At 45.3% G+C, this 24668-nt stretch overlaps 54 non-coding genes across 54 annotated transcripts; all 54 read left to right on the plus strand.

The window, feature by feature from the left end:
• The first annotated feature begins 650 nt into the window (after nt 1-650).
• trnaq-uug (transfer RNA glutamine (anticodon UUG)) lies at nt 651-722 on the plus strand. Its single transcript has one exon. It is a non-coding gene; the product is annotated as a tRNA-Gln (tRNA).
• Nucleotides 723-1213: 491 nt separating this feature from the next.
• On the plus strand, nt 1214-1286 carry trnam-cau (transfer RNA methionine (anticodon CAU)). Its single transcript has one exon. It is a non-coding gene; the product is annotated as a tRNA-Met (tRNA).
• Nucleotides 1287-1444: 158 nt separating this feature from the next.
• Nucleotides 1445-1516, plus strand: trnaq-uug (transfer RNA glutamine (anticodon UUG)). The gene has a single exon. It is a non-coding gene; the product is annotated as a tRNA-Gln (tRNA).
• A 497-nt stretch (nt 1517-2013) lies between these two features.
• On the plus strand, nt 2014-2086 carry trnam-cau (transfer RNA methionine (anticodon CAU)). The gene has a single exon. It is a non-coding gene; the product is annotated as a tRNA-Met (tRNA).
• A 958-nt stretch (nt 2087-3044) lies between these two features.
• On the plus strand, nt 3045-3116 carry trnaq-uug (transfer RNA glutamine (anticodon UUG)). The gene has a single exon. It is a non-coding gene; the product is annotated as a tRNA-Gln (tRNA).
• A 497-nt stretch (nt 3117-3613) lies between these two features.
• trnam-cau (transfer RNA methionine (anticodon CAU)) lies at nt 3614-3686 on the plus strand. Its single transcript has one exon. It is a non-coding gene; the product is annotated as a tRNA-Met (tRNA).
• Nucleotides 3687-3844: 158 nt separating this feature from the next.
• trnaq-uug (transfer RNA glutamine (anticodon UUG)) lies at nt 3845-3916 on the plus strand. The gene has a single exon. It is a non-coding gene; the product is annotated as a tRNA-Gln (tRNA).
• Nucleotides 3917-4636: 720 nt separating this feature from the next.
• Nucleotides 4637-4708, plus strand: trnaq-uug (transfer RNA glutamine (anticodon UUG)). The gene has a single exon. It is a non-coding gene; the product is annotated as a tRNA-Gln (tRNA).
• A 497-nt stretch (nt 4709-5205) lies between these two features.
• trnam-cau (transfer RNA methionine (anticodon CAU)) lies at nt 5206-5278 on the plus strand. The gene has a single exon. It is a non-coding gene; the product is annotated as a tRNA-Met (tRNA).
• Nucleotides 5279-5436: 158 nt separating this feature from the next.
• trnaq-uug (transfer RNA glutamine (anticodon UUG)) lies at nt 5437-5508 on the plus strand. Its single transcript has one exon. It is a non-coding gene; the product is annotated as a tRNA-Gln (tRNA).
• A 489-nt stretch (nt 5509-5997) lies between these two features.
• On the plus strand, nt 5998-6070 carry trnam-cau (transfer RNA methionine (anticodon CAU)). Its single transcript has one exon. It is a non-coding gene; the product is annotated as a tRNA-Met (tRNA).
• Nucleotides 6071-6797: 727 nt separating this feature from the next.
• Nucleotides 6798-6870, plus strand: trnam-cau (transfer RNA methionine (anticodon CAU)). Its single transcript has one exon. It is a non-coding gene; the product is annotated as a tRNA-Met (tRNA).
• A 158-nt stretch (nt 6871-7028) lies between these two features.
• On the plus strand, nt 7029-7100 carry trnaq-uug (transfer RNA glutamine (anticodon UUG)). The gene has a single exon. It is a non-coding gene; the product is annotated as a tRNA-Gln (tRNA).
• Nucleotides 7101-7820: 720 nt separating this feature from the next.
• trnaq-uug (transfer RNA glutamine (anticodon UUG)) lies at nt 7821-7892 on the plus strand. The gene has a single exon. It is a non-coding gene; the product is annotated as a tRNA-Gln (tRNA).
• A 728-nt stretch (nt 7893-8620) lies between these two features.
• Nucleotides 8621-8692, plus strand: trnaq-uug (transfer RNA glutamine (anticodon UUG)). Its single transcript has one exon. It is a non-coding gene; the product is annotated as a tRNA-Gln (tRNA).
• A 489-nt stretch (nt 8693-9181) lies between these two features.
• On the plus strand, nt 9182-9254 carry trnam-cau (transfer RNA methionine (anticodon CAU)). Its single transcript has one exon. It is a non-coding gene; the product is annotated as a tRNA-Met (tRNA).
• Nucleotides 9255-9412: 158 nt separating this feature from the next.
• On the plus strand, nt 9413-9484 carry trnaq-uug (transfer RNA glutamine (anticodon UUG)). Its single transcript has one exon. It is a non-coding gene; the product is annotated as a tRNA-Gln (tRNA).
• A 497-nt stretch (nt 9485-9981) lies between these two features.
• Nucleotides 9982-10054, plus strand: trnam-cau (transfer RNA methionine (anticodon CAU)). Its single transcript has one exon. It is a non-coding gene; the product is annotated as a tRNA-Met (tRNA).
• Nucleotides 10055-10212: 158 nt separating this feature from the next.
• trnaq-uug (transfer RNA glutamine (anticodon UUG)) lies at nt 10213-10284 on the plus strand. The gene has a single exon. It is a non-coding gene; the product is annotated as a tRNA-Gln (tRNA).
• Nucleotides 10285-10781: 497 nt separating this feature from the next.
• On the plus strand, nt 10782-10854 carry trnam-cau (transfer RNA methionine (anticodon CAU)). The gene has a single exon. It is a non-coding gene; the product is annotated as a tRNA-Met (tRNA).
• A 158-nt stretch (nt 10855-11012) lies between these two features.
• Nucleotides 11013-11084, plus strand: trnaq-uug (transfer RNA glutamine (anticodon UUG)). The gene has a single exon. It is a non-coding gene; the product is annotated as a tRNA-Gln (tRNA).
• Nucleotides 11085-11573: 489 nt separating this feature from the next.
• trnam-cau (transfer RNA methionine (anticodon CAU)) lies at nt 11574-11646 on the plus strand. The gene has a single exon. It is a non-coding gene; the product is annotated as a tRNA-Met (tRNA).
• A 158-nt stretch (nt 11647-11804) lies between these two features.
• On the plus strand, nt 11805-11876 carry trnaq-uug (transfer RNA glutamine (anticodon UUG)). The gene has a single exon. It is a non-coding gene; the product is annotated as a tRNA-Gln (tRNA).
• Nucleotides 11877-12373: 497 nt separating this feature from the next.
• Nucleotides 12374-12446, plus strand: trnam-cau (transfer RNA methionine (anticodon CAU)). The gene has a single exon. It is a non-coding gene; the product is annotated as a tRNA-Met (tRNA).
• Nucleotides 12447-12604: 158 nt separating this feature from the next.
• Nucleotides 12605-12676, plus strand: trnaq-uug (transfer RNA glutamine (anticodon UUG)). Its single transcript has one exon. It is a non-coding gene; the product is annotated as a tRNA-Gln (tRNA).
• Nucleotides 12677-13167: 491 nt separating this feature from the next.
• Nucleotides 13168-13240, plus strand: trnam-cau (transfer RNA methionine (anticodon CAU)). Its single transcript has one exon. It is a non-coding gene; the product is annotated as a tRNA-Met (tRNA).
• A 158-nt stretch (nt 13241-13398) lies between these two features.
• On the plus strand, nt 13399-13470 carry trnaq-uug (transfer RNA glutamine (anticodon UUG)). The gene has a single exon. It is a non-coding gene; the product is annotated as a tRNA-Gln (tRNA).
• Nucleotides 13471-13959: 489 nt separating this feature from the next.
• trnam-cau (transfer RNA methionine (anticodon CAU)) lies at nt 13960-14032 on the plus strand. Its single transcript has one exon. It is a non-coding gene; the product is annotated as a tRNA-Met (tRNA).
• Nucleotides 14033-14190: 158 nt separating this feature from the next.
• trnaq-uug (transfer RNA glutamine (anticodon UUG)) lies at nt 14191-14262 on the plus strand. The gene has a single exon. It is a non-coding gene; the product is annotated as a tRNA-Gln (tRNA).
• A 489-nt stretch (nt 14263-14751) lies between these two features.
• Nucleotides 14752-14824, plus strand: trnam-cau (transfer RNA methionine (anticodon CAU)). The gene has a single exon. It is a non-coding gene; the product is annotated as a tRNA-Met (tRNA).
• A 158-nt stretch (nt 14825-14982) lies between these two features.
• trnaq-uug (transfer RNA glutamine (anticodon UUG)) lies at nt 14983-15054 on the plus strand. Its single transcript has one exon. It is a non-coding gene; the product is annotated as a tRNA-Gln (tRNA).
• Nucleotides 15055-15551: 497 nt separating this feature from the next.
• Nucleotides 15552-15624, plus strand: trnam-cau (transfer RNA methionine (anticodon CAU)). The gene has a single exon. It is a non-coding gene; the product is annotated as a tRNA-Met (tRNA).
• A 158-nt stretch (nt 15625-15782) lies between these two features.
• Nucleotides 15783-15854, plus strand: trnaq-uug (transfer RNA glutamine (anticodon UUG)). Its single transcript has one exon. It is a non-coding gene; the product is annotated as a tRNA-Gln (tRNA).
• A 497-nt stretch (nt 15855-16351) lies between these two features.
• trnam-cau (transfer RNA methionine (anticodon CAU)) lies at nt 16352-16424 on the plus strand. The gene has a single exon. It is a non-coding gene; the product is annotated as a tRNA-Met (tRNA).
• A 158-nt stretch (nt 16425-16582) lies between these two features.
• trnaq-uug (transfer RNA glutamine (anticodon UUG)) lies at nt 16583-16654 on the plus strand. The gene has a single exon. It is a non-coding gene; the product is annotated as a tRNA-Gln (tRNA).
• Nucleotides 16655-17151: 497 nt separating this feature from the next.
• trnam-cau (transfer RNA methionine (anticodon CAU)) lies at nt 17152-17224 on the plus strand. Its single transcript has one exon. It is a non-coding gene; the product is annotated as a tRNA-Met (tRNA).
• A 158-nt stretch (nt 17225-17382) lies between these two features.
• Nucleotides 17383-17454, plus strand: trnaq-uug (transfer RNA glutamine (anticodon UUG)). Its single transcript has one exon. It is a non-coding gene; the product is annotated as a tRNA-Gln (tRNA).
• Nucleotides 17455-17943: 489 nt separating this feature from the next.
• trnam-cau (transfer RNA methionine (anticodon CAU)) lies at nt 17944-18016 on the plus strand. Its single transcript has one exon. It is a non-coding gene; the product is annotated as a tRNA-Met (tRNA).
• Nucleotides 18017-18174: 158 nt separating this feature from the next.
• Nucleotides 18175-18246, plus strand: trnaq-uug (transfer RNA glutamine (anticodon UUG)). The gene has a single exon. It is a non-coding gene; the product is annotated as a tRNA-Gln (tRNA).
• Nucleotides 18247-18743: 497 nt separating this feature from the next.
• trnam-cau (transfer RNA methionine (anticodon CAU)) lies at nt 18744-18816 on the plus strand. The gene has a single exon. It is a non-coding gene; the product is annotated as a tRNA-Met (tRNA).
• A 158-nt stretch (nt 18817-18974) lies between these two features.
• On the plus strand, nt 18975-19046 carry trnaq-uug (transfer RNA glutamine (anticodon UUG)). The gene has a single exon. It is a non-coding gene; the product is annotated as a tRNA-Gln (tRNA).
• A 497-nt stretch (nt 19047-19543) lies between these two features.
• Nucleotides 19544-19616, plus strand: trnam-cau (transfer RNA methionine (anticodon CAU)). The gene has a single exon. It is a non-coding gene; the product is annotated as a tRNA-Met (tRNA).
• A 158-nt stretch (nt 19617-19774) lies between these two features.
• On the plus strand, nt 19775-19846 carry trnaq-uug (transfer RNA glutamine (anticodon UUG)). Its single transcript has one exon. It is a non-coding gene; the product is annotated as a tRNA-Gln (tRNA).
• A 497-nt stretch (nt 19847-20343) lies between these two features.
• trnam-cau (transfer RNA methionine (anticodon CAU)) lies at nt 20344-20416 on the plus strand. Its single transcript has one exon. It is a non-coding gene; the product is annotated as a tRNA-Met (tRNA).
• Nucleotides 20417-20574: 158 nt separating this feature from the next.
• trnaq-uug (transfer RNA glutamine (anticodon UUG)) lies at nt 20575-20646 on the plus strand. Its single transcript has one exon. It is a non-coding gene; the product is annotated as a tRNA-Gln (tRNA).
• A 497-nt stretch (nt 20647-21143) lies between these two features.
• trnam-cau (transfer RNA methionine (anticodon CAU)) lies at nt 21144-21216 on the plus strand. Its single transcript has one exon. It is a non-coding gene; the product is annotated as a tRNA-Met (tRNA).
• A 158-nt stretch (nt 21217-21374) lies between these two features.
• On the plus strand, nt 21375-21446 carry trnaq-uug (transfer RNA glutamine (anticodon UUG)). The gene has a single exon. It is a non-coding gene; the product is annotated as a tRNA-Gln (tRNA).
• A 497-nt stretch (nt 21447-21943) lies between these two features.
• On the plus strand, nt 21944-22016 carry trnam-cau (transfer RNA methionine (anticodon CAU)). The gene has a single exon. It is a non-coding gene; the product is annotated as a tRNA-Met (tRNA).
• A 158-nt stretch (nt 22017-22174) lies between these two features.
• trnaq-uug (transfer RNA glutamine (anticodon UUG)) lies at nt 22175-22246 on the plus strand. The gene has a single exon. It is a non-coding gene; the product is annotated as a tRNA-Gln (tRNA).
• Nucleotides 22247-22743: 497 nt separating this feature from the next.
• Nucleotides 22744-22816, plus strand: trnam-cau (transfer RNA methionine (anticodon CAU)). Its single transcript has one exon. It is a non-coding gene; the product is annotated as a tRNA-Met (tRNA).
• Nucleotides 22817-22974: 158 nt separating this feature from the next.
• On the plus strand, nt 22975-23046 carry trnaq-uug (transfer RNA glutamine (anticodon UUG)). The gene has a single exon. It is a non-coding gene; the product is annotated as a tRNA-Gln (tRNA).
• Nucleotides 23047-23535: 489 nt separating this feature from the next.
• trnam-cau (transfer RNA methionine (anticodon CAU)) lies at nt 23536-23608 on the plus strand. Its single transcript has one exon. It is a non-coding gene; the product is annotated as a tRNA-Met (tRNA).
• Nucleotides 23609-23766: 158 nt separating this feature from the next.
• trnaq-uug (transfer RNA glutamine (anticodon UUG)) lies at nt 23767-23838 on the plus strand. Its single transcript has one exon. It is a non-coding gene; the product is annotated as a tRNA-Gln (tRNA).
• A 720-nt stretch (nt 23839-24558) lies between these two features.
• trnaq-uug (transfer RNA glutamine (anticodon UUG)) lies at nt 24559-24630 on the plus strand. Its single transcript has one exon. It is a non-coding gene; the product is annotated as a tRNA-Gln (tRNA).
• The last annotated feature ends 38 nt before the right edge of the window (nt 24631-24668 follow it).

The following is a 24668-nucleotide window of genomic DNA, read 5'->3' on the forward strand; positions in this document are numbered from 1 at the left end:
AAAGTCAGTGACTTGCCATGGAGAACAATCAGATAGCCCTGTAGCCCCTCAATGTGAACTGCGGTCACAGAACCTGTCTGCATTGCATCACTTCATTCAGGCATTTTGGCCGACCAAACACAGAAAAGGGCAATCCTAAAATCTTTCATTGTAAAAGACACTCACGATAAAAGAGAACAGAAAACAAGCCAAAAAGTCATCAATTGAAACATTTAGACATTGATGGAAGATGTAATAGTCCCTAAAAGATCGATAGACGGTTTACTTGTCAAGGTAGAGGGGCGCTGTGTCAAGTCCTTGAAGAAGCCCTTCTAGATATCCCTTTTTAAATCGCCACACCCTGTGCTGCTCATTACTTTGTGGTAATGGAAACAACTTGAACTCATACACTGGAATTGTGTACACATAGAAGCCTTTGTGCCTCGTTGGCGCAGTAGGCAGCGCGTCAGGCTCATAATCTGAAGGCCGTGAGTCAGACCCTCACACGGGGAAGGGGTTTTAATCCTCTTTTCCTCAATTTCTTTATGCCCGGGGACACAGTTAAATAAGTAGCGCTTTTTCTGTCAGCACTAAAACAGTCTCATTCGACTTGGAGATCTCGCCCCCTCAAGCAGACCAGGTGAGTTGGGCCATTCTTATCTCCGTCCGTGGGTTCCATGGTGTAATGGTCAGCACTCTGGACTTTGAATCTAGTAATCCGAGTTCAAGTCTCGGTGGAACCTTCCTGTCAGGTGTTTTTGGTGAGGAAGTTTGGACTCCTTAGTCATCATTCTTTCCTGCAAGTCCACTTTGTGCTGTAAAAAGTCAGTGACTTGCCATGGAGAACAATCAGATAGCCCTGTAGCCCCTCAATGTGAACTGCGGTCACAGAACCTGTCTGCATTGCATCACTTCATTCAGGCATTTTGGCCGACCAAACACAGAAAAGGGCAATCCTAAAATCTTTCATTGTAAAAGACACTCACGATAAAAGAGAACAGAAAACAAGCCAAAACGTCATCAATTGAAACATTTAGACATTGATGGAAGATGTAATAGTCCCTGAAAGATCAATAGACGGTTTACTTGTCAAGGTAGAGGGGCGCTGTGTCAAGTCCTTGAAGAAGCCCTTCTAGATATCCCTTTTTAAATCGCCACACCCTGTGCTGCTCATTACTTTGTGGTAATGGAAACAACTTGAACTCATATTTGTACAAATTGTGTACACATTTGTGCCTCGTTGGCGCAGTAGGCAGCGCGTCAGTCTCATAATCTGAAGGCCGTGAGTCCGACCCTCACACGGGGCAGGGGTTTTAATCCTCTTTTCCTCAATTTCTTTATGCCCGGAGACACAGTTAAATAAGTAGCGCTTTTTCTGTCAGCACTAAAACAGTCTCATTTGACTTGGAGATCTCGCCCCCTCAAGCAGACCAGGTGAGTTGGGCCATTCTTATCTCCGTCCGTGGGTTCCATGGTGTAATGGTCAGCACTCTGGACTTTGAATCCAGTAATCCGAGTTCAAGTCTCGGTGGAACCTTGCTGTCAGGTGTTTTTGGTGAGGAAGTTTGGACTCCTTAGTCATCATTCTTTCCTGCAAGTCCACTTTGTGCTGTAAAAAGTCAGTGACTTGCCATGGAGAACAATCAGATAGCCCTGTAGCCCCTCAATGTGAACTGCGGTCACAGAACCTGTCTGCATTGCATCACTTCATTCAGGCATTTTGGCCGACCAAACACAGAAAAGGGCAATCCTAAAATCTTTCATTGTAAAAGACACTCACGATAAAAGAGAACAGAAAACAAGCCAAAACGTCATCAATTGAAACATTTAGACATTGATGGAAGATGTAATAGTCCCTGAAAGATCGATAGACGGTTTACTTGTCAAGGTAGAGGGGCGCTGTGTCAAGTCCTTGAAGAAGCCCTTCTAGATATCCCTTTTTAAATCGCCACACCCTGTGCTGCTCATTACTTTGTGGTAATGGAAACAACTTGAACTCATACACTGGAATTGTGTACACATAGAAGCCTTTGTGCCTCGTTGGCGCAGTAGGCAGCGCGTCAGTCTCATAATCTGAAGGCCGTGAGTCCGACCCTCACACGGGGCAGGGGTTTTAATCCTCTTTTCCTCAATTTCTTTATGCCCGGGGACACAGTTAAATAAGTAGCGCTTTTTCTGTCAGCACTAAAACAGTCTCATTCGACTTGGAGATCTCGCCCCCTCAAGCAGACCAGGTGAGTTGGGCCATTCTTATCTCCGTCCGTGGGTTCCATGTTGCAATGGTCAGCACTCTGGACTTTGAATCCAGTAATCTGAGTTCAAGTCTCGGTGGAACATTCCTGTCAGGTGTTTTTGGTGAGGAAGTTTGGACTCCTTAGTCATCATTCTTTCCTGCAAGTCCACTTTGTGCTGTAAAAAGTCAGTGACTTGCCATGGAGAACAATCAGATAGCCCTGTAGCCCCTCAATGTGAACTGCGGTCACAGAACCTGTCTGCATTGCATCACTTCATTCAGGCATTTTGGCCGACCAAACACAGAAAAGGGCAATCCTAAAATCTTTCATTGTAAAAGACACTCACGATAAAAGAGAACAGAAAACAAGCCAAAACGTCATCAATTGAAACATTTAGACATTGATGGAAGATGTAATAGTCCCTGAAAGATCGATAGACGGTTTACTTGTCAAGGTAGAGGGGCGCTGTGTCAAGTCCTTGAAGAAGCCCTTCTAGATATCCCTTTTTAAATCGCCACACCCTGTGCTGCTCTATACTTTGTGGTAATTGAAACAACTTGAACTCATACACTGGCATTGTGTAAACATAGAAGCCTTTGTGCCTCGTTGGCGCAGTCGGCAGAGCGTCAGTCTCATAATCTGAAGGCCGTGAGTCCGACCCTCACACGGGGCAGGGGTTTTAATCCTCTTTTCCGCAATTTGTTTATGCCCGGAGACACAGTTAAATAAGTAGCGCTTTTTTTGTCAGCACTAAAACAGTCTCATTCGACTTGGAGATCTCGCCCCCTCAAGCAGACCAGGTGAGTTGGGCCATTCTTATCTCCGTCCGTGGGTTCCATGGTGTAATGGTCAGCACTCTGGACTTTGAATCCAGTAATCCGAGTTCAAGTCTCGGTGGAACCTTCCTGTCAGGTGTTTTTGGTGAGGAAGTTTGGACTCCTTAGTCATCATTCTTTCCTGCAAGTCCACTTTGTGCTGTAAAAAGTCAGTGACTTGCCATGGAGAACAATCAGATAGCCCTGTAGCCCCTCAATGTGAACTGCGGTCACAGAACCTGTCTGCATTGCATCACTTCATTCAGGCATTTTGGCCGACCAAACACAGAAAAGGGCAATCCTAAAATCTTTCATTGTAAAAGACACTCACGATAAAAGAGAACAGAAAACAAGCCAAAACGTCATCAATTGAAACATTTAGACATTGATGGAAGATGTAATAGTCCCTGAAAGATCGATAGACGGTTTACTTGTCAAGGTAGAGGGGCGCTGTGTCAAGTCCTTGAAGAAGCCCTTCTAGATATCCCTTTTTAAATCGCCACACCCTGTGCTGCTCTTTACTTTGTGGTAATAGAAACAACTTGAACTCATACACTGGAATTGTGTACACATAGAAGCCTTTGTGCCTCGTTGGCGCAGTAGGCAGCGCGTCAGTCTCATAATCTGAAGGCCGTGAGTCCGACCCTCACACGGGGCAGGGGTTTTAATCCTCTTTTCCTCAATTTCTTTATGCCCGGGGACACAGTTAAATAAGTAGCGCTTTTTCTGTCAGCACTAAAACAGTCTCATTCGACTTGGAGATCTCGCCCCCTCAAGCAGACCAGGTGAGTTGGGCCATTCTTATCTCCGTCCGTGGGTTCCATGGTGTAATGGTCAGCACTCTGGACTTTGAATCCAGTAATCCGAGTTCAAGTCTCGGTGGAACCTTCCTGTCAGGTGTTTTTGGTGAGGAAGTTTGGACTCCTTAGTCATCATTCTTTCCTGCAAGTCCACTTTGTGCTGTAAAAAGTCAGTGACTTGCTATGGAGAACAATCAGATAGCCCTGTAGCCCCTCAATGTGAACTGCGGTCACAGAACCTGTCTGCATTGCATCACTTCATATTGGCCGACCAAACACAGAAAAGAGCAATCCTAAAATCTTTCATTGTAAAAGACACTCACGATAAAAGAGAACAGAAAACAAGCCAAAACGTCATCAATTGAAACATTTAGACATTGATGGAAAATGTAATAGTCCCCGAAAGATCGATAGACGGTTTACTTGTCAAGGTAGAGGGGCGCTGTGTCACGTCCTTGAAGAAGCCCTTCTAGATATCCCTTTTTAAATCGCCACACCCTGTGCTGCTCATTACTTTGTGGTAATGGAAACAACTTGAACTCATACACTGGAATTGTGTACACATAGAAGCCTTTGTGCCTCATTGGCGCAGTAGGCAGCGCGTCAGTCTCATAATCTGAAGGCCGTGAGTCCGACCCTCACACGGGGCAGGGGTTTTAATCCTCTTTTCCTCAATTTCTTTATGCCCGGAGACACAGTTAAATAAGTAGCGCTTTTTCTGTCAGCACTAAAACAGTCTCATTTGACTTGGAGATCTCGCCCCCTCAAGCAGACCAGGTGAGTTGGGCCATTCTTATCTCCGTCCGTGGGTTCCATGGTGTAATGGTCAGCACTCTGGACTTTGAATCCAGTAATCCGAGTTCAAGTCTCGGTGGAACCTTCCTGTCAGGTGTTTTTGGTGAGGAAGTTTGGACTCCTTAGTCATCATTCTTTCCTGCAAGTCCACTTTGTGCTGTAAAAAGTCAGTGACTTGCCATGGAGAACAATCAGATAGCCCTGTAGCCCCTCAATGTGAACTGCGGTCACAGAACCTGTCTGCATTGCATCACTTCATTCAGGCATTTTGGCCGACCAAACACAGAAAAGGGCAATCCTAAAATCTTTCATTGTAAAAGACACTCACGATAAAAGAGAACAGAAAACAAGCCAAAACGTCATCACTTGAAACATTTAGACATTGATGGAAGATGTAATAGTCCCTGAAAGATCGATAGACGGTTTACTTGTCAAGGTAGAGGGGCGCTGTGTCAAGTCCTTGAAGAAGCCCTTCTAGATATCCCTTTTTAAATCGCCACACCCTGTGCTGCTCTTTACTTTGTGGTAATAGAAACAACTTGAACTCATACACTGGAATTGTGTACACATAGAAGCCTTTGTGCCTCGTTGGCGCAGTAGGCAGCGCGTCAGTCTCATAATCTGAAGGCCGTGAGTCCGACCCTCACACGGGGCAGGGGTTTTAATCCTCTTTTCCTCAATTTCTTTATGCCCGGGGACACAGTTAAATAAGTAGCGCTTTTTCTGTCAGCACTAAAACAGTCTCATTCGACTTGGAGATCTCGCCCCCTCAAGCAGACCAGGTGAGTTGGGCCATTCTTATCTCCGTCCGTGGGTTCCATGGTGTAATGGTCAGCACTCTGGACTTTGAATCCAGTAATCCGAGTTCAAGTCTCGGTGGAACCTTCCTGTCAGGTGTTTTTGGTGAGGAAGTTTGGACTCCTTAGTCATCATTCTTTCCTGCAAGTCCACTTTGTGCTGTAAAAAGTCATTGACTTGCTATGGAGAACAATCAGATAGCCCTGTAGCCCCTCAATGTGAACTGCGGTCACAGAACCTGTCTGCATTGCATCACTTCATTTTGGCCGACCAAACACAGAAAAGAGCAATCCTAAAATCTTTCATTGTAAAAGACACTCACGATAAAAGAGAACAGAAAACAAGCCAAAACGTCATCAATTGAAACATTTAGACATTGATGGAAAATGTAATAGTCCCCGAAAGATCGATAGACGGTTTACTTGTCAAGGTAGAGGGGCGCTGTGTCAAGTCCTTGAAGAAGCCCTTCTAGATATCCCTTTTTAAATCGCCACACCCTGTGCTGCTCTTTACTTTGTGGTAATGGAAACAACTTGAACTCATACACTGGAATTGTGTACACATAGAAGCCTTTGTGCCTCGTTGGCGCAGTAGGCAGCGCTTCAGTCTCATAATCTGAAGGCCGTGAGTCCGACCCTCACACGGGGCAGGGGTTTTAATCCTCTTTTCCTCAATTTCTTTATGCCCGGGGACACAGTTAAATAAGTAGCGCTTTTTCTGTCAGCACTAAAACAGTCTCATTCGACTTGGAGATCTCGTCCCCTCAAGCAGACCAGGTGAGTTGGGCCATTCTTATCTCCGTCCGTGGGTTCCATGTTGCAATGGTCAGCACTCTGGACTTTGAATCCAGTAATCCGAGTTCAAGTCTCGGTGGAACATTCCTGTCAGGTGTTTTTGGTGAGGAAGTTTGGACTCCTTAGTCATCATTCTTTCCTGCAAGTCCACTTTGTGCTGTAAAAAGTCAGTGACTTGCCATGGAGAACAATCAGATAGCCCTGTAGCCCCTCAATGTGAACTGCGGTCACAGAACCTGTCTGCATTGCATCACTTCATTCAGGCATTTTGGCCGACCAAACACAGAAAAGGGCAATCCTAAAATCTTTCATTGTAAAAGACACTCACGATAAAAGAGAACAGAAAACAAGCCAAAACGTCATCAATTGAAACATTTAGACATTGATGGAAGATGTAATAGTCCCTGAAAGATCGATAGACGGTTTACTTGTCAAGGTAGAGGGGCGCTGTGTCAAGTCCTTGAAGAAGCCCTTCTAGATATCCCTTTTTAAATCGCCACACCCTGTGCTGCTCTTTACTTTGTGGTAATAGAAACAACTTGAACTCATACACTGGAATTGTGTACACATAGAAGCCTTTGTGCCTCGTTGGCGCAGTAGGCAGCGCGTCAGTCTCATAATCTGAAGGCCGTGAGTCCGACCCTCACACGGGGCAGGGGTTTTAATCCTCTTTTCCTCAATTTCTTTATGCCCGGGGACACAGTTAAATAAGTAGCGCTTTTTCTGTCAGCACTAAAACAGTCTCATTCGACTTGGAGATCTCGCCCCCTCAAGCAGACCAGGTGAGTTGGGCCATTCTTATCTCCGTCCGTGGGTTCCATGGTGTAATGGTCAGCACTCTGGACTTTGAATCCAGTAATCCGAGTTCAAGTCTCGGTGGAACCTTCCTGTCAGGTGTTTTTGGTGAGGAAGTTTGGACTCCTTAGTCATCATTCTTTCCTGCAAGTCCACTTTGTGCTGTAAAAAGTCATTGACTTGCTATGGAGAACAATCAGATAGCCCTGTAGCCCCTCAATGTGAACTGCGGTCACAGAACCTGTCTGCATTGCATCACTTCATTTTGGCCGACCAAACACAGAAAAGAGCAATCCTAAAATCTTTCATTGTAAAAGACACTCACGATAAAAGAGAACAGAAAACAAGCCAAAACGTCATCAATTGAAACATTTAGACATTGATGGAAAATGTAATAGTCCCCGAAAGATCGATAGACGGTTTACTTGTCAAGGTAGAGGGGCGCTGTGTCAAGTCCTTGAAGAAGCCCTTCTAGATATCCCTTTTTAAATCGCCACACCCTGTGCTGCTCATTACTTTGTGGTAATGGAAACAACTTGAACTCATACACTGGAATTGTGTACACATAGAAGCCTTTGTGCCTCATTGGCGCAGTAGGCAGCGCGTCAGTCTCATAATCTGAAGGCTGTGAGTCCGACCCTCACACGGGGCAGGGGTTTTAATCCTCTTTTCCTCAATTTGTTTATGCCCGGAGACACAGTTAAATAAGTAGCGCTTTTTCTGTCAGCACTAAAACAGTCTCATTTGACTTGGAGATCTCGCCCCCTCAAGCAGACCAGGTGAGTTGGGCCATTCTTATCTCCGTCCGTGGGTTCCATGGTGTAATGGTCAGCACTCTGGACTTTGAATCCAGTAATCCGAGTTCAAGTCTCGGTGGAACCTTCCTGTCAGGTGTTTTTGGTGAGGAAGTTTGGACTCCTTAGTCATCATTCTTTCCTGCAAGTCCACTTTGTGCTGTAAAAAGTCAGTGACTTGCCATGGAGAACAATCAGATAGCCCTGTAGCCCCTCAATGTGAACTGCGGTCACAGAACCTGTCTGCATTGCATCACTTCATTCAGGCATTTTGGCCGACCAAACACAGAAAAGGGCAATCCTAAAATCTTTCATTGTAAAAGACACTCACGATAAAAGAGAACAGAAAACGAGCCAAAACGTCATCAATTGAAACATTTAGACATTGATGGAAGATGTAATAGTCCCTGAAAGATCGATAGACGGTTTACTTGTCAAGGTAGAGGGGCGCTGTGTCAAGTCCTTGAAGAAGCCCTTCTAGATATCCCTTTTTAAATCGCCACACCCTGTGCTGCTCATTACTTTGTGGTAATGGAAACAACTTGAACTCATACACTGGAATTGTGTACACATAGAAGCCTTTGTGCCTCGTTGGCGCAGTAGGCAGCGCGTCAGTCTCATAATCTGAAGGCCGTGAGTCAGACCCTCACACGGGGCAGGGGTTTTAATCCTCTTTTCCTCAATTTCTTTATGCCCGGAGACACAGTTAAATAAGTAGCGCTTTTTCTGTCAGCACTAAAACAGTCTCATTTGACTTGGAGATCTCGCCCCCTCAAGCAGACCAGGTGAGTTGGGCCATTCTTATCTCCGTCCGTGGGTTCCATGGTGTAATGGTCAGCACTCTGGACTTTGAATCCAGTAATCCGAGTTCAAGTCTCGGTGGAACCTTCCTGTCAGGTGTTTTTGGTGAGGAAGTTTGGACTCCTTAGTCATCATTCTTTCCTGCAAGTCCACTTTGTGCTGTAAAAAGTCAGTGACTTGCCATGGAGAACAATCAGATAGCCCTGTAGCCCCTCAATGTGAACTGCGGTCACAGAACCTGTCCGCATTGCATCACTTCATTTTGGCCGACCAAACACAGAAAAGAGCAATCCTAAAATCTTTCATTGTAAAAGACACTCACGATAAAAGAGAACAGAAAACAAGCCAAAACGTCATCAATTGAAACATTTAGACATTGACGGAAAATGTAATAGTCCCCGAAAGATCGATAGACGGTTTACTTGTCAAGGTAGAGGGGCGCTGTGTCAAGTCCTTGAAGAAGCCCTTCTAGATATCCCTTTTTAAATCGCCACACCCTGTGCTGCTCTATACTTTGTGGTAATTGAAACAACTTGAACTCATACACTGGCATTGTGTAAACATAGAAGCCTTTGTGCCTCGTTGGCGCAGTCGGCAGCGCGTCAGTCTCATAATCTGAAGGCCGTGAGTCCGACCCTCACACGGGGCAGGGGTTTTAATCCTCTTTTCCTCAATTTGTTTATGCCCGGGGACACAGTTAAATAAGTAGCGCTTTTTCTGTCAGCACTAAAACAGTCTCATTCGACTTGGAGATCTCGCCCCCTCAAGCAGACCAGGTGAGTTGGGCCATTCTTATCTCCGTCCGTGGGTTCCATGGTGTAATGGTCAGCACTCTGGACTTTGAATCCAGTAATCCGAGTTCAAGTCTCGGTGGAACATTCCTGTCAGGTGTTTTTGGTGAGGAAGTTTGGACTCCTTAGTCATCATTCTTTCCTGCAAGTCCACTTTGTGCTGTAAAAAGTCAGTGACTTGCCATGGAGAACAATCAGATAGACCTGTAGCCCCTCAATGTGAACTGCGGTCACAGAACCTGTCTGCATTGCATCACTTCATTCAGGCATTTTGGCTGACCAAACACAGAAAAGGGCAATCCTAAAATCTTTCATTGTAAAAGACACTCACGATAAAAGAGAACAGAAAACAAGCCAAAACGTCATCAATTGAAACATTTAGACATTGATGGAAGATGTAATAGTCCCTGAAAGATCGATAGACGGTTTACTTGTCAAGGTAGAGGGGCGCTGTGTCAAGTCCTTGAAGAAGCCCTTCTAGATATCCCTTTTTAAATCGCCACACCCTGTGCTGCTCATTACTTTGTGGTAATGGAAACAACTTGAACTCATACACTGGAATTGTGTACACATAGAAGCCTTTGTGCCTCGTTGGCGCAGTCGGCAGCGCGTCAGTCTCATAATCTGAAGGCCGTGAGTCCGACCCTCACACGGGGCAGGGGTTTTAATCCTCTTTTCCTCAATTTCTTTATGCCCGGAGACACAGTTAAATAAGTAGCGCTTTTTCTGTCAGCACTAAAACAGTCTCATTTGACTTGGAGATCTCGCCCCCTCAAGCAGACCAGGTGAGTTGGGCCATTCTTATCTCCGTCCGTGGGTTCCATGGTGTAATGGTCAGCACTCTGGACTTTGAATCCAGTAATCCGAGTTCAAGTCTCGGTGGAACCTTGCTGTCAGGTGTTTTTGGTGAGGAAGTTTGGACTCCTTAGTCATCATTCTTTCCTGCAAGTCCACTTTGTGCTGTAAAAAGTCAGTGACTTGCCATGGAGAACAATCAGATAGCCCTGTAGCCCATCAATGTGAACTGCGGTCACAGAACCTGTCTGCATTGCATCACTTCATTCAGGCATTTTGGCCGACCAAACACAGAAAAGGGCAATCCTAAAATCTTTCATTGTAAAAGACACTCACGATAAAAGAGAACAGAAAACAAGCCAAAACGTCATCAATTGAAACATTTAGACATTGATGGAAGATGTAATAGTCCCTGAAAGATCGATAGACGGTTTACTTGTCAAGGTAGAGGGGCGCTGTGTCAAGTCCTTGAAGAAGCCCTTCTAGATATCCCTTTTTAAATCGCCACACCCTGTGCTGCTCTTTACTTTGTGGTAATGGAAACAACTTGAACTCATACACTGGAATTGTGTACACATAGAAGCCTTTGTGCCTCGTTGGCGCAGTAGGCAGCGCGTCAGTCTCATAATCTGAAGGCCGTGAGTCCGACCCTCACACGGGGCAGGGGTTTTAATCCTCTTTTCCTCAATTTCTTTATGCCCGGAGACACAGTTAAATAAGTAGCGCTTTTTCTGTCAGCACTAAAACAGTCTCATTTGACTTGGAGATCTCGCCCCCTCAAGCAGACCAGGTGAGTTGGGCCATTCTTATCTCCGTCCGTGGGTTCCATGGTGTAATGGTCAGCACTCTGGACTTTGAATCCAGTAATCCGAGTTCAAGTCTCGGTGGAACCTTCCTGTCAGGTGTTTTTGGTGAGGAAGTTTGGACTCCTTAGTCATCATTCTTTCCTGCAAGTCCACTTTGTGCTGTAAAAAGTCAGTGACTTGCCATGGAGAACAATCAGATAGACCTGTAGCCCCTCAATGTGAACTGCGGTCACAGAACCTGTCTGCATTGCATCACTTCATCTTGGCCGACCAAACACAGAAAAGAGCAATCCTAAAATCTTTCATTGTAAAAGACACTCACGATAAAAGAGAACAGAAAACAAGCCAAAACGTCATCAATTGAAACATTTAGACATTGATGGAAAATGTAATAGTCCCCGAAAGATCGATAGATGGTTTACTTGTCAAGGTAGAGGGGCGCTGTGTCAAGTCCTTGAAGAAGCCCTTCTAGATATCCCTTTTTAAATCGCCACACCCTGTGCTGCTCTATACTTTGTGGTAATTGAAACAACTTGAACTCATACACTGGCATTGTGTAAACATAGAAGCCTTTGTGCCTCGTTGGCGCAGTCGGCAGCGCGTCAGTCTCATAATCTGAAGGCCGTGAGTCCGACCCTCACACGGGGCAGGGGTTTTAATCCTCTTTTCCTCAATTTGTTCATGCCCGGAGACACAGTTAAATAAGTAGCGCTTTTTTTGTCAGCACTAAAACAGTCTCATTCGACTTGGAGATCTCGCCCCCTCAAGCAGACCAGGTGAGTTGGGCCATTCTTATCTCCGTCCGTGGGTTCCATGGTGTAATGGTCAGCACTCTGGACTTTGAATCCAGTAATCCGAGTTCAAGTCTCGGTGGAACCTTCCTGTCAGGTGTTTTTGGTGAGGAAGTTTGGACTCCTTAGTCATCATTCTTTCCTGCAAGTCCACTTTGTGCTGTAAAAAGTCAGTGACTTGCCATGGAGAACAATCAGATAGCCCTGTAGCCCCTCAATGTGAACTGCGGTCACAGAACCTGTCTGCATTGCATCACTTCATTCAGGCATTTTGGCCGACCAAACACAGAAAAGGGCAATCCTAAAATCTTTCATTGTAAAAGACACTCACGATAAAAGAGAACAGAAAACAAGCCAAAACGTCATCAATTGAAACATTTAGACATTGATGGAAGATGTAATAGTCCCTAAAAGATCGATAGACGGTTTACTTGTCAAGGTAGAGGGGCGCTGTGTCAAGTCCTTGAAGAAGCCCTTCTAGATATCCCTTTTTAAATCGCCACACCCTGTGCTGCTCATTACTTTGTGGTAATGGAAACAACTTGAACTCATACACTGGAATTGTGTACACATAGAAGCCTTTGTGCCTCGTTGGCGCAGTAGGCAGCGCATCAGTCTCATAATCTGAAGGCCGTGAGTCCGACCCTCACACGGGGCAGGGGTTTTAATCCTCTTTTCCTCAATTTCTTTATGCCCGGAGACACAGTTAAATAAGTAGCGCTTTTTCTGTCAGCACTAAAACAGTCTCATTTGACTTGGAGATCTCGCCCCCTCAAGCAGACCAGGTGAGTTGGGCCATTCTTATCTCCGTCCGTGGGTTCCATGTTGTAATGGTCAGCACTCTGGACTTTGAATCCAGTAATCCGAGTTCAAGTCTCGGTGGAACCTTCCTGTCAGGTGTTTTTGGTGAGGAAGTTTGGACTCCTTAGTCATCATTCTTTCCTGCAAGTCCACTTTGTGCTGTAAAAAGTCAGTGACTTGCCATGGAGAACAATCAGATAGCCCTGTAGCCCCTCAATGTGAACTGCGGTCACAGAACCTGTCTGCATTGCATCACTTCATTCAGGCATTTTGGCCGACCAAACACAGAAAAGGGCAATCCTAAAATCTTTCATTGTAAAAGACACTCACGATAAAAGAGAACAGAAAACAAGCCAAAACGTCATCAATTGAAACATTTAGACATTGATGGAAGATGTAATAGTCCCTAAAAGATCGATAGACGGTTTACTTGTCAAGGTAGAGGGGCGCTGTGTCAAGTCCTTGAAGAAGCCCTTCTAGATATCCCTTTTTAAATCGCCACACCCTGTGCTGCTCATTACTTTGTGGTAATGGAAACAACTTGAACTCATATTTGTACAAATTGTGTACACATTTGTGCCTCGTTGGCGCAGTAGGCAGCGCGTCAGTCTCATAATCTGAAGGCCGTGAGTCCGACCCTCACACGGGGCAGGGGTTTTAATCCTCTTTTCCTCAATTTCTTAATGCCCGGAGACACAGTTAAATAAGTAGCGCTTTTTCTGTCAGCACTAAAACAGTCTCATTTGACTTGGAGATCTCGCCCCCTCAAGCAGACCAGGTGAGTTGGGCCATTCTTATCTCCGTCCGTGGGTTCCATGGTGTAATGGTCAGCACTCTGGACTTTGAATCCAGTAATCCGAGTTCAAGTCTCGGTGGAACCTTCCTGTCAGGTGTTTTTGGTGAGGAAGTTTGGACTCCTTAGTCATCATTCTTTACTGCAAGTCCACTTTGTGCTGTAAAAAGTCAGTGACTTGCCATGGAGAACAATCAGATAGCCCTGTAGCCCCTCAATGTGAACTGCGGTCACAGAACCTGTCTGCATTGCATCACTTCATTTTGGCCGACCAAACACAGAAAAGAGCAATCCTAAAATCTTTCATTGTAAAAGACACTAGCGATAAAAGAGAACAGAAAACAAGCCAAAACGTCATCAATTGAAACATTTAGACATTGATGGAAGATGTAATAGTCCCTAAAAGATCGATAGACGTTTTACTTGTCAAGGTAGAGGGGCGCTGTGTCAAGTCCTTGAAGAAGCCCTTCTAGATATCCCTTTTTAAATCGCCACACCCTGTGCTTCTCATTACTTTGTGGTAATGGAAACAACTTGAACTCATACACTGGAATTGTGTACACACAGAAGCCTTTGTGCCTCGTTGGCGCAGTAGGCAGCGCGTCAGTCTCATAATCTGAAGGCCGTGAGTCCGACCCTCACACGGGGCAGGGGTTTTAATCCTCTTTTCCGCAATTTGTTTATGCCCGGAGACACAGTTAAATAAGTAGCGCTTTTTTTGTCAGCACTAAAACAGTCTCATTCGACTTGGAGATCTCGCCCCCTCAAGCAGACCAGGTGAGTTGGGCCATTCTTATCTCCGTCCGTGGGTTCCATGGTGTAATGGTCAGCACTCTGGACTTTGAATCCAGTAATCCGAGTTCAAGTCTCGGTGGAACCTTCCTGTCAGGTGTTTTTGGTGAGGAAGTTTGGACTCCTTAGTCATCATTCTTTCCTGCAAGTTCACTTTGTGCTGTAAAAAGTTAGTGACTTGCTATGGAGAACAATCAGATAGCCCTGTAGCCCCTCAATGTGAACTGCGGTCACAGAACCTGTCTGCATTGCATCACTTCATTTTGGCCGACCAAACACAGAAAAGAGCAATCCTAAAATCTTTCATTGTAAAAGACACTCACGATAAAAGAGAACAGAAAACAAGCCAAAACGTCATCAATTGAAACATTTAGACATTGATGGAAGATGTAATAGTCCCTGAAAGATCGATAGACGGTTTACTTGTCAAGGTAGAGGGGCGCTGTGTCAAGTCCTTGAAGAAGCCCTTCTAGATATCCCTTTTTAAATCGCCACACCCTGTGCTGCTCTTTACTTTGTGGTAATGGAAACAACTTGAACTCATACACTGGAATTGTGTACACATATAAGCCTTAGTGCCTCGTTGGCGCAGTAGGCAGCGCGTCAGTCTCATAATCTGAAGGCCGTGAGTCCGACCCTCACACGGGGCAGGGGTTTTAATCCTCTTTTCCTCAATTTCTTTATGCCCGGAGACACAGTTAAATAAGTAGCGCTTTTTCTGTCAGCACTAAAACAGTCTCATTTGACTTGGAGATCTCGCCCCCTCAAGCAGACCAGGTGAGTTGGGCCATTCTTATCTCCGTCCGTGGGTTCCATGGTGTAATGGTCAGCACTCTGGACTTTGAATCCAGTAATCCGAGTTCAAGTCTCGGTGGAACCTTCCTGTCAGGTGTTTTTGGTGAGGAAGTTTGGACTCCTTAGTCATCATTCTTTCCTGCAAGTCCACTTTGTGCTGTAAAAAGTCAGTGACTTGCCATGGAGAACAATCAGATAGCCCTGTAGCCCCTCAATGTGAACTGCGGTCACAGAACCTGTCTGCATTGCATCACTTCATTCAGGCATTTTGGCCGACCAAACACAGAAAAGGGCAATCCTAAAATCTTTCATTGTAAAAGACACTCACGATAAAAGAGAACAGAAAACAAGCCAAAACGTCATCACTTGAAACATTTAGACATTGATGGAAGATGTAATAGTCCCTGAAAGATCGATAGACGGTTTACTTGTCAAGGTAGAGGGGCGCTGTGTCAAGTCCTTGAAGAAGCCCTTCTAGATATCCCTTTTTAAATCGCCACACCCTGTGCTGCTCTTTACTTTGTGGTAATAGAAACAACTTGAACTCATACACTGGAATTGTGTACACATAGAAGCCTTTGTGCCTCGTTGGCGCAGTAGGCAGCGCGTCAGTCTCATAATCTGAAGGCCGTGAGTCCGACCCTCACACGGGGCAGGGGTTTTAATCCTCTTTTCCTCAATTTCTTTATGCCCGGGGACACAGTTAAATAAGTAGCGCTTTTTCTGTCAGCACTAAAACAGTCTCATTTGACTTGGAGATCTCGCCCCCTCAAGCAGACCAGGTGAGTTGGGCCATTCTTATCTCCGTCCGTGGGTTCCATGGTGTAATGGTCAGCACTCTGGACTTTGAATCCAGTAATCCGAGTTCAAGTCTCGGTGGAACCTTCCTGTCAGGTGTTTTTGGTGAGGAAGTTTGGACTCCTTAGTCATCATTCTTTCCTGCAAGTCCACTTTGTGCTGTAAAAAGTCAGTGACTTGCCATGGAGAACAATCAGATAGCCCTGTAGCCCCTCAATGTGAACTGCGGTCACAGAACCTGTCTGCATTGCATCACTTCATTCAGGCATTTTGGCCGACCAAACACAGAAAAGGGCAATCCTAAAATCTTTCATTGTAAAAGACACTCACGATAAAAGAGAACAGAAAACAAGCCAAAACGTCATCAATTGAAACATTTAGACATTGATGGAAGATGTAATAGTCCCTGAAAGATCGATAGACGGTTTACTTGTCAAGGTAGAGGGGCGCTGTGTCAAGTCCTTGAAGAAGCCCTTCTAGATATCCCTTTTTAAATCGCCACACCCTGTGCTGCTCTTTACTTTGTGGTAATAGAAACAACTTGAACTCATACACTGGAATTGTGTACACATAGAAGCCTTTGTGCCTCGTTGGCGCAGTAGGCAGCGCGTCAGTCTCATAATCTGAAGGCCGTGAGTCCGACCCTCACACGGGGCAGGGGTTTTAATCCTCTTTTCCTCAATTTCTTTATGCCCGGGGACACAGTTAAATAAGTAGCGCTTTTTCTGTCAGCACTAAAACAGTCTCATTTGACTTGGAGATCTCGCCCCCTCAAGCAGACCAGGTGAGTTGGGCCATTCTTATCTCCGTCCGTGGGTTCCATGGTGTAATGGTCAGCACTCTGGACTTTGAATCCAGTAATCCGAGTTCAAGTCTCGGTGGAACCTTCCTGTCAGGTGTTTTTGGTGAGGAAGTTTGGACTCCTTAGTCATCATTCTTTCCTGCAAGTCCACTTTGTGCTGTAAAAAGTCAGTGACTTGCCATGGAGAACAATCAGATAGCCCTGTAGCCCCTTAATGTGAACTGCGGTCACAGAACCTGTCTGCATTGCATCACTTCATTCAAGCATTTTGGCCGACCAAACACAGAAAAGGGCAATCCTAAAATCTTTCATTGTAAAAGACACTCACGATAAAAGAGAACAGAAAACAAGCCAAAACGTCATCAATTGAAACATTTAGACATTGATGGAAGATGTAATAGTCCCTGAAAGATCAATAGACGGTTTACTTGTCAAGGTAGAGGGGCGCTGTGTCAAGTCTTTGAAGAAGCCCTTCTAGATATCCCTTTTTAAATCGCCACACCCTGTGCTGCTCTTTACTTTGTGGTAATAGAAACAACTTGAACTCATACACTGGAATTGTGTACACATAGAAGCCTTTGTGCCTCGTTGGCGCAGTAGGCAGCGCGTCAGTCTCATAATCTGAAGGCCGTGAGTCCGACCCTCACACGGGGCAGGGGTTTTAATCCTCTTTTCCTCAATTTCTTTATGCCCGGGGACACAGTTAAATAAGTAGCGCTTTTTCTGTCAGCACTAAAACAGTCTCATTTGACTTGGAGATCTCGCCCCCTCAAGCAGACCAGGTGAGTTGGGCCATTCTTATCTCCGTCCGTGGGTTCCATGGTGTAATGGTCAGCACTCTGGACTTTGAATCCAGTAATCCGAGTTCAAGTCTCGGTGGAACCTTCCTGTCAGGTGTTTTTGGTGAGGAAGTTTGGACTCCTTAGTCATCATTCTTTCCTGCAAGTCCACTTTGTGCTGTAAAAAGTCAGTGACTTGCCATGGAGAACAATCAGATAGCCCTGTAGCCCCTCAATGTGAACTGCGGTCACAGAACCTGTCTGCATTGCATCACCTCATTTTGGCCGACCAAACACAGAAAAGAGCAATCCTAAAATCTTTCATTGTAAAAGACACTCACGATAAAAGAGAACAGAAAACAAGCCAAAACGTCATCACTTGAAACATTTAGACATTGATGGAAGATGTAATAGTCCCTGAAAGATCGATAGACGGTTTACTTGTCAAGGTAGAGGGGCGCTGTGTCAAGTCCTTGAAGAAGCCCTTCTAGATATCCCTTTTTAAATCGCCACACCCTGTGCTGCTCTTTACTTTGTGGTAATAGAAACAACTTGAACTCATACACTGGAATTGTGTACACATAGAAGCCTTTGTGCCTCGTTGGCGCAGTAGGCAGCGCGTCAGTCTCATAATCTGAAGGCCGTGAGTCCGACCCTCACACGGGGCAGGGGTTTTAATCCTCTTTTCCTCAATTTCTTTATGCCCGGGGACACAGTTAAATAAGTAGCGCTTTTTCTGTCAGCACTAAAACAGTCTCATTTGACTTGGAGATCTCGCCCCCTCAAGCAGACCAGGTGAGTTGGGCCATTCTTATCTCCGTCCGTGGGTTCCATGGTGTAATGGTCAGCACTCTGGACTTTGAATCCAGTAATCCGAGTTCAAGTCTCGGTGGAACCTTCCTGTCAGGTGTTTTTGGTGAGGAAGTTTGGACTCCTTAGTCATCATTCTTTCCTGCAAGTCCACTTTGTGCTGTAAAAAGTCAGTGACTTGCCATGGAGAACAATCAGATAGCCCTGTAGCCCCTCAATGTGAACTGCGGTCACAGAACCTGTCTGCATTGCATCACTTCATTCAGGCATTTTGGCCGACCAAACACAGAAAAGGGCAATCCTAAAATCTTTCATTGTAAAAGACACTCACGATAAAAGAGAACAGAAAACAAGCCAAAACGTCATCAATTGAAACATTTAGACATTGATGGAAGATGTAATAGTCCCTGAAAGATCGATAGACGGTTTACTTGTCAAGGTAGAGGGGCGCTGTGTCAAGTCCTTGAAGAAGCCCTTCTAGATATCCCTTTTTAAATCGCCACACCCTGTGCTGCTCTTTACTTTGTGGTAATAGAAACAACTTGAACTCATACACTGGAATTGTGTACACATAGAAGCCTTTGTGCCTCGTTGGCGCAGTAGGCAGCGCGTCAGTCTCATAATCTGAAGGCCGTGAGTCCGACCCTCACACGGGGCAGGGGTTTTAATCCTCTTTTCCTCAATTTCTTTATGCCCGGGGACACAGTTAAATAAGTAGCGCTTTTTCTGTCAGCACTAAAACAGTCTCATTTGACTTGGAGATCTCGCCCCCTCAAGCAGACCAGGTGAGTTGGGCCATTCTTATCTCCGTCCGTGGGTTCCATGGTGTAATGGTCAGCACTCTGGACTTTGAATCCAGTAATCCGAGTTCAAGTCTCGGTGGAACCTTCCTGTCAGGTGTTTTTGGTGAGGAAGTTTGGACTCCTTAGTCATCATTCTTTCCTGCAAGTCCACTTTGTGCTGTAAAAAGTCAGTGACTTGCCATGGAGAACAATCAGATAGCCCTGTAGCCCCTTAATGTGAACTGCGGTCACAGAACCTGTCTGCATTGCATCACTTCATTCAAGCATTTTGGCCGACCAAACACAGAAAAGGGCAATCCTAAAATCTTTCATTGTAAAAGACACTCACGATAAAAGAGAACAGAAAACAAGCCAAAACGTCATCAATTGAAACATTTAGACATTGATGGAAGATGTAATAGTCCCTGAAAGATCAATAGACGGTTTACTTGTCAAGGTAGAGGGGCGCTGTGTCAAGTCCTTGAAGAAGCCCTTCTAGATATCCCTTTTTAAATCGCCACACCCTGTGCTGCTCTTTACTTTGTGGTAATAGAAACAACTTGAACTCATACACTGGAATTGTGTACACATAGAAGCCTTTGTGCCTCGTTGGCGCAGTAGGCAGCGCGTCAGTCTCATAATCTGAAGGCCGTGAGTCCGACCCTCACACGGGGCAGGGGTTTTAATCCTCTTTTCCTCAATTTCTTTATGCCCGGGGACACAGTTAAATAAGTAGCGCTTTTTCTGTCAGCACTAAAACAGTCTCATTTGACTTGGAGATCTCGCCCCCTCAAGCAGACCAGGTGAGTTGGGCCATTCTTATCTCCGTCCGTGGGTTCCATGGTGTAATGGTCAGCACTCTGGACTTTGAATCCAGTAATCCGAGTTCAAGTCTCGGTGGAACCTTCCTGTCAGGTGTTTTTGGTGAGGAAGTTTGGACTCCTTAGTCATCATTCTTTCCTGCAAGTCCACTTTGTGCTGTAAAAAGTCAGTGACTTGCCATGGAGAACAATCAGATAGCCCTGTAGCCCCTCAATGTGAACTGCGGTCACAGAACCTGTCTGCATTGCATCACTTCATTCAAGCATTTTGGCCGACCAAACACAGAAAAGGGCAATCCTAAAATCTTTCATTGTAAAAGACACTCACGATAAAAGAGAACAGAAAACAAGCCAAAACGTCATCAATTGAAACATTTAGACATTGATGGAAGATGTAATAGTCCCTGAAAGATCGATAGACGGTTTACTTGTCAAGGTAGAGGGGCGCTGTGTCAAGTCCTTGAAGAAGCCCTTCTAGATATCCCTTTTTAAATCGCCACACCCTGTGCTGCTCTTTACTTTGTGGTAATAGAAACAACTTGAACTCATACACTGGAATTGTGTACACATAGAAGCCTTTGTGCCTCGTTGGCGCAGTAGGCAGCGCGTCAGTCTCATAATCTGAAGGCCGTGAGTCCGACCCTCACACGGGGCAGGGGTTTTAATCCTCTTTTCCTCAATTTCTTTATGCCCGGGGACAGAGTTTAATAAGTAGCGCTTTTTCTGTCAGCACTAAAACAGTCTCATTTGACTTGGAGATCTCGCCCCCTCAAGCAGACCAGGTGAGTTGGGCCATTCTTATCTCCGTCCGTGGGTTCCATGGTGTAATGGTCAGCACTCTGGACTTTGAATCCAGTAATCCGAGTTCAAGTCTCGGTGGAACCTTCCTGTCAGGTGTTTTTGGTGAGGAAGTTTGGACTCCTTAGTCATCATTCTTTCCTGCAAGTCCACTTTGTGCTGTAAAAAGTCAGTGACTTGCCATGGAGAACAATCAGATAGCCCTGTAGCCCCTCAATGTGAACTGCGGTCACAGAACCTGTCTGCATTGCATCACTTCATTCAAGCATTTTGGCCGACCAAACACAGAAAAGGGCAATCCTAAAATCTTTCATTGTAAAAGACACTCACGATAAAAGAGAACAGAAAACAAGCCAAAACGTCATCAATTGAAACATTTAGACATTGATGGAAGATGTAATAGTCCCTGAAAGATCGATAGACGGTTTACTTGTCAAGGTAGAGGGGCGCTGTGTCAAGTCCTTGAAGAAGCCCTTCTAGATATCCCTTTTTAAATCGCCACACCCTGTGCTGCTCTTTACTTTGTGGTAATAGAAACAACTTGAACTCATACACTGGAATTGTGTACACATAGAAGCCTTTGTGCCTCGTTGGCGCAGTAGGCAGCGCGTCAGTCTCATAATCTGAAGGCCGTGAGTCCGACCCTCACACGGGGCAGGGGTTTTAATCCTCTTTTCCTCAATTTCTTTATGCCCGGGGACACAGTTAAATAAGTAGCGCTTTTTCTGTCAGCACTAAAACAGTCTCATTTGACTTGGAGATCTCGCCCCCTCAAGCAGACCAGGTGAGTTGGGCCATTCTTATCTCCGTCCGTGGGTTCCATGGTGTAATGGTCAGCACTCTGGACTTTGAATCCAGTAATCCGAGTTCAAGTCTCGGTGGAACCTTGCTGTCAGGTGTTTTTGGTGAGGAAGTTTGGACTCCTTAGTCATCATTCTTTCCTGCAAGTCCACTTTGTGCTGTAAAAAGTCAGTGACTTGCCATGGAGAACAATCAGATAGCCCTGTAGCCCCTCAATGTGAACTGCGGTCACAGAACCTGTCTGCATTGCATCACTTCATTCAGGCATTTTGGCTGACCAAACACAGAAAAGGGCAATCCTAAAATATTTCATTGTAAAAGACACTCACGATAAAAGAGAACAGAAAACAAGCCAAAACGTCATCAATTGAAACATTTAGACATTGATGGAAGATGTAATAGTCCCTGAAAGATCGATAGACGGTTTACTTGTCAAGGTAGAGGGGCGCTGTGTCAAGTCCTTGAAGAAGCCCTTCTAGATATCCCTTTTTAAATCGCCACACCCTGTGCTGCTCATTACTTTGTGGTAATGGAAACAACTTGAACTCATACACTGGAATTGTGTACACATAGAAGCCTTTGTGCCTCGTTGGCGCAGTAGGCAGCGCGTCAGTCTCATAATCTGAAGGCCGTGAGTCCGACCCTCACACGGGGCAGGGGTTTTAATCCTCTTTTCCTCAATTTCTTTATGCCCGGAGACACAGTTAAATAAGTAGCGCTTTTTCTGTCAGCACTAAAACAGTCTCATTTGACTTGGAGATCTCGCCCCCTCAAGCAGACCAGGTGAGTTGGGCCATTCTTATCTCCGTCCGTGGGTTCCATGGTGTAATGGTCAGCACTCTGGACTTTGAATCCAGTAATCCGAGTTCAAGTCTCGGTGGAACCTTGCTGTCAGGTGTTTTTGGTGAGGAAGTTTGGACTCCTTAGTCATCATTCTTTCCTGCAAGTCCACTTTGTGCTGTAAAAAGTCAGTGACTTGCCATGGAGAACAATCAGATAGCCCTGTAGCCCATCAATGTGAACTGCGGTCACAGAACCTGTCTGCATTGCATCACTTCATTCAGGCATTTTGGCCGACCAAACACAGAAAAGGGCAATCCTAAAATCTTTCATTGTAAAAGACACTCACGATAAAAGAGAACAGAAAACAAGCCAAAACGTCATCAATTGAAACATTTAGACATTGATGGAAGATGTAATAGTCCCTGAAAGATCGATAGACGGTTTACTTGTCAAGGTAGAGGGGCGCTGTGTCAAGTCCTTGAAGAAGCCCTTCTAGATATCCCTTTTTAAATCGCCACACCCTGTGCTGCTCTTTACTTTGTGGTAATAGAAACAACTTGAACTCATACACTGGAATTGTGTACACATAGAAGCCTTTGTGCCTCGTTGGCGCAGTAGGCAGCGCGTCAGTCTCATAATCTGAAGGCCGTGAGTCCGACCCTCACACGGGGCAGGGGTTTTAATCCTCTTTTCCTCAATTTCTTTATGCCCGGGGACAGAGTTTAATAAGTAGCGCTTTTTCTGTCAGCACTAAAACAGTCTCATTTGACTTGGAGATCTCGCCCCCTCAAGCAGACCAGGTGAGTTGGGCCATTCTTATCTCCGTCCGTGGGTTCCATGGTGTAATGGTCAGCACTCTGGACTTTGAATCCAGTAATCCGAGTTCAAGTCTCGGTGGAACCTTCCTGTCAGGTGTTTTTGGTGAGGAAGTTTGGACTCCTTAGTCATCATTCTTTCCTGCAAGTCCACTTTGTGCTGTAAAAAGTCAGTGACTTGCCATGGAGAACAATCAGATAGCCCTGTAGCCCCTCAATGTGAACTGCGGTCACAGAACCTGTCTGCATTGCATCACTTCATTTTGGCCGACCAAACACAGAAAAGAGCAATCCTAAAATCTTTCATTGTAAAAGACACTCACGATAAAAGAGAACAGAAAACAAGCCAAAACGTCATCAATTGAAACATTTAGACATTGATGGAAGATGTAATAGTCCCTGAAAGATCGATAGACGGTTTACTTGTCAAGGTAGAGGGGCGCTGTGTCAAGTCCTTGAAGAAGCCCTTCTAGATATCCCTTTTTAAATCGCCACACCCTGTGCTGCTCTTTACTTTGTGGTAATAGAAACAACTTGAACTCATACACTGGAATTGTGTACACATAGAAGCCTTTGTGCCTCGTTGGCGCAGTAGGCAGCGCGTCAGTCTCATAATCTGAAGGCCGTGAGTCCGACCCTCACACGGGGCAGGGGTTTTAATCCTCTTTTCCTCAATTTCTTTATGCCCGGGGACAGAGTTTAATAAGTAGCGCTTTTTCTGTCAGCACTAAAACAGTCTCATTTGACTTGGAGATCTCGCCCCCTCAAGCAGACCAGGTGAGTTGGGCCATTCTTATCTCCGTCCGTGGGTTCCATGGTGTAATGGTCAGCACTCTGGACTTTGAATCCAGTAATCCGAGTTCAAGTCTCGGTGGAACCTTCCTGTCAGGTGTTTTTGGTGAGGAAGTTTGGACTCCTTAGTCATCATTCTTTCCTGCAAGTCCACTTTGTGCTGTAAAAAGTCAGTGACTTGCCATGGAGAACAATCAGATAGCCCTGTAGCCCCTCAATGTGAACTGCGGTCACAGAACCTGTCTGCATTGCATCACTTCATTTTGGCCGACCAAACACAGAAAAGAGCAATCCTAAAATCTTTCATTGTAAAAGACACTCACGATAAAAGAGAACAGAAAACAAGCCAAAACGTCATCAATTGAAACATTTAGACATTGATGGAAAATGTAATAGTCCCCGAAAGATCGATAGACGGTTTACTTGTCAAGGTAGAGGGGCGCTGTGTCAAGTCCTTGAAGAAGCCCTTCTAGATATCCCTTTTTAAATCGCCACACCCTGTGCTGCTCTATACTTTGTGGTAATTGAAACAACTTGAACTCATACACTGGCATTGTGTAAACATAGAAGCCTTTGTGCCTCGTTGGCGCAGTCGGCAGCCCGTCAGTCTCATAATCTGAAGGCCGTGAGTCCGACCCTCACACGGGGCAGGGGTTTTAATCCTCTTTTCCTCAATTTCTTTATGCCCGGAGACACAGTTAAATAAGTAGCGCTTTTTTTGTCAGCACTAAAACAGTCTCATTCGACTTGGAGATCTCGCCCCCTCAAGCAGACCAGGTGAGTTGGGCCATTCTTGTCTCCGTCCGTGGGTTCCATGGTGTAATGGTCAGCAGTCTGGACTTTGAATCCAGTAATCCGAGTTCAAGTCTCGGTGGAACCTTCCTGTCAGGTGTTTTTGGTGAGGAAGTTTGGACTCCT

Source organism: Gasterosteus aculeatus, chromosome 20, assembly GCF_964276395.1.
Source record: "Gasterosteus aculeatus chromosome 20, fGasAcu3.hap1.1, whole genome shotgun sequence".
Taxonomy (NCBI): Eukaryota; Metazoa; Chordata; class Actinopteri; order Perciformes; family Gasterosteidae; genus Gasterosteus; species Gasterosteus aculeatus.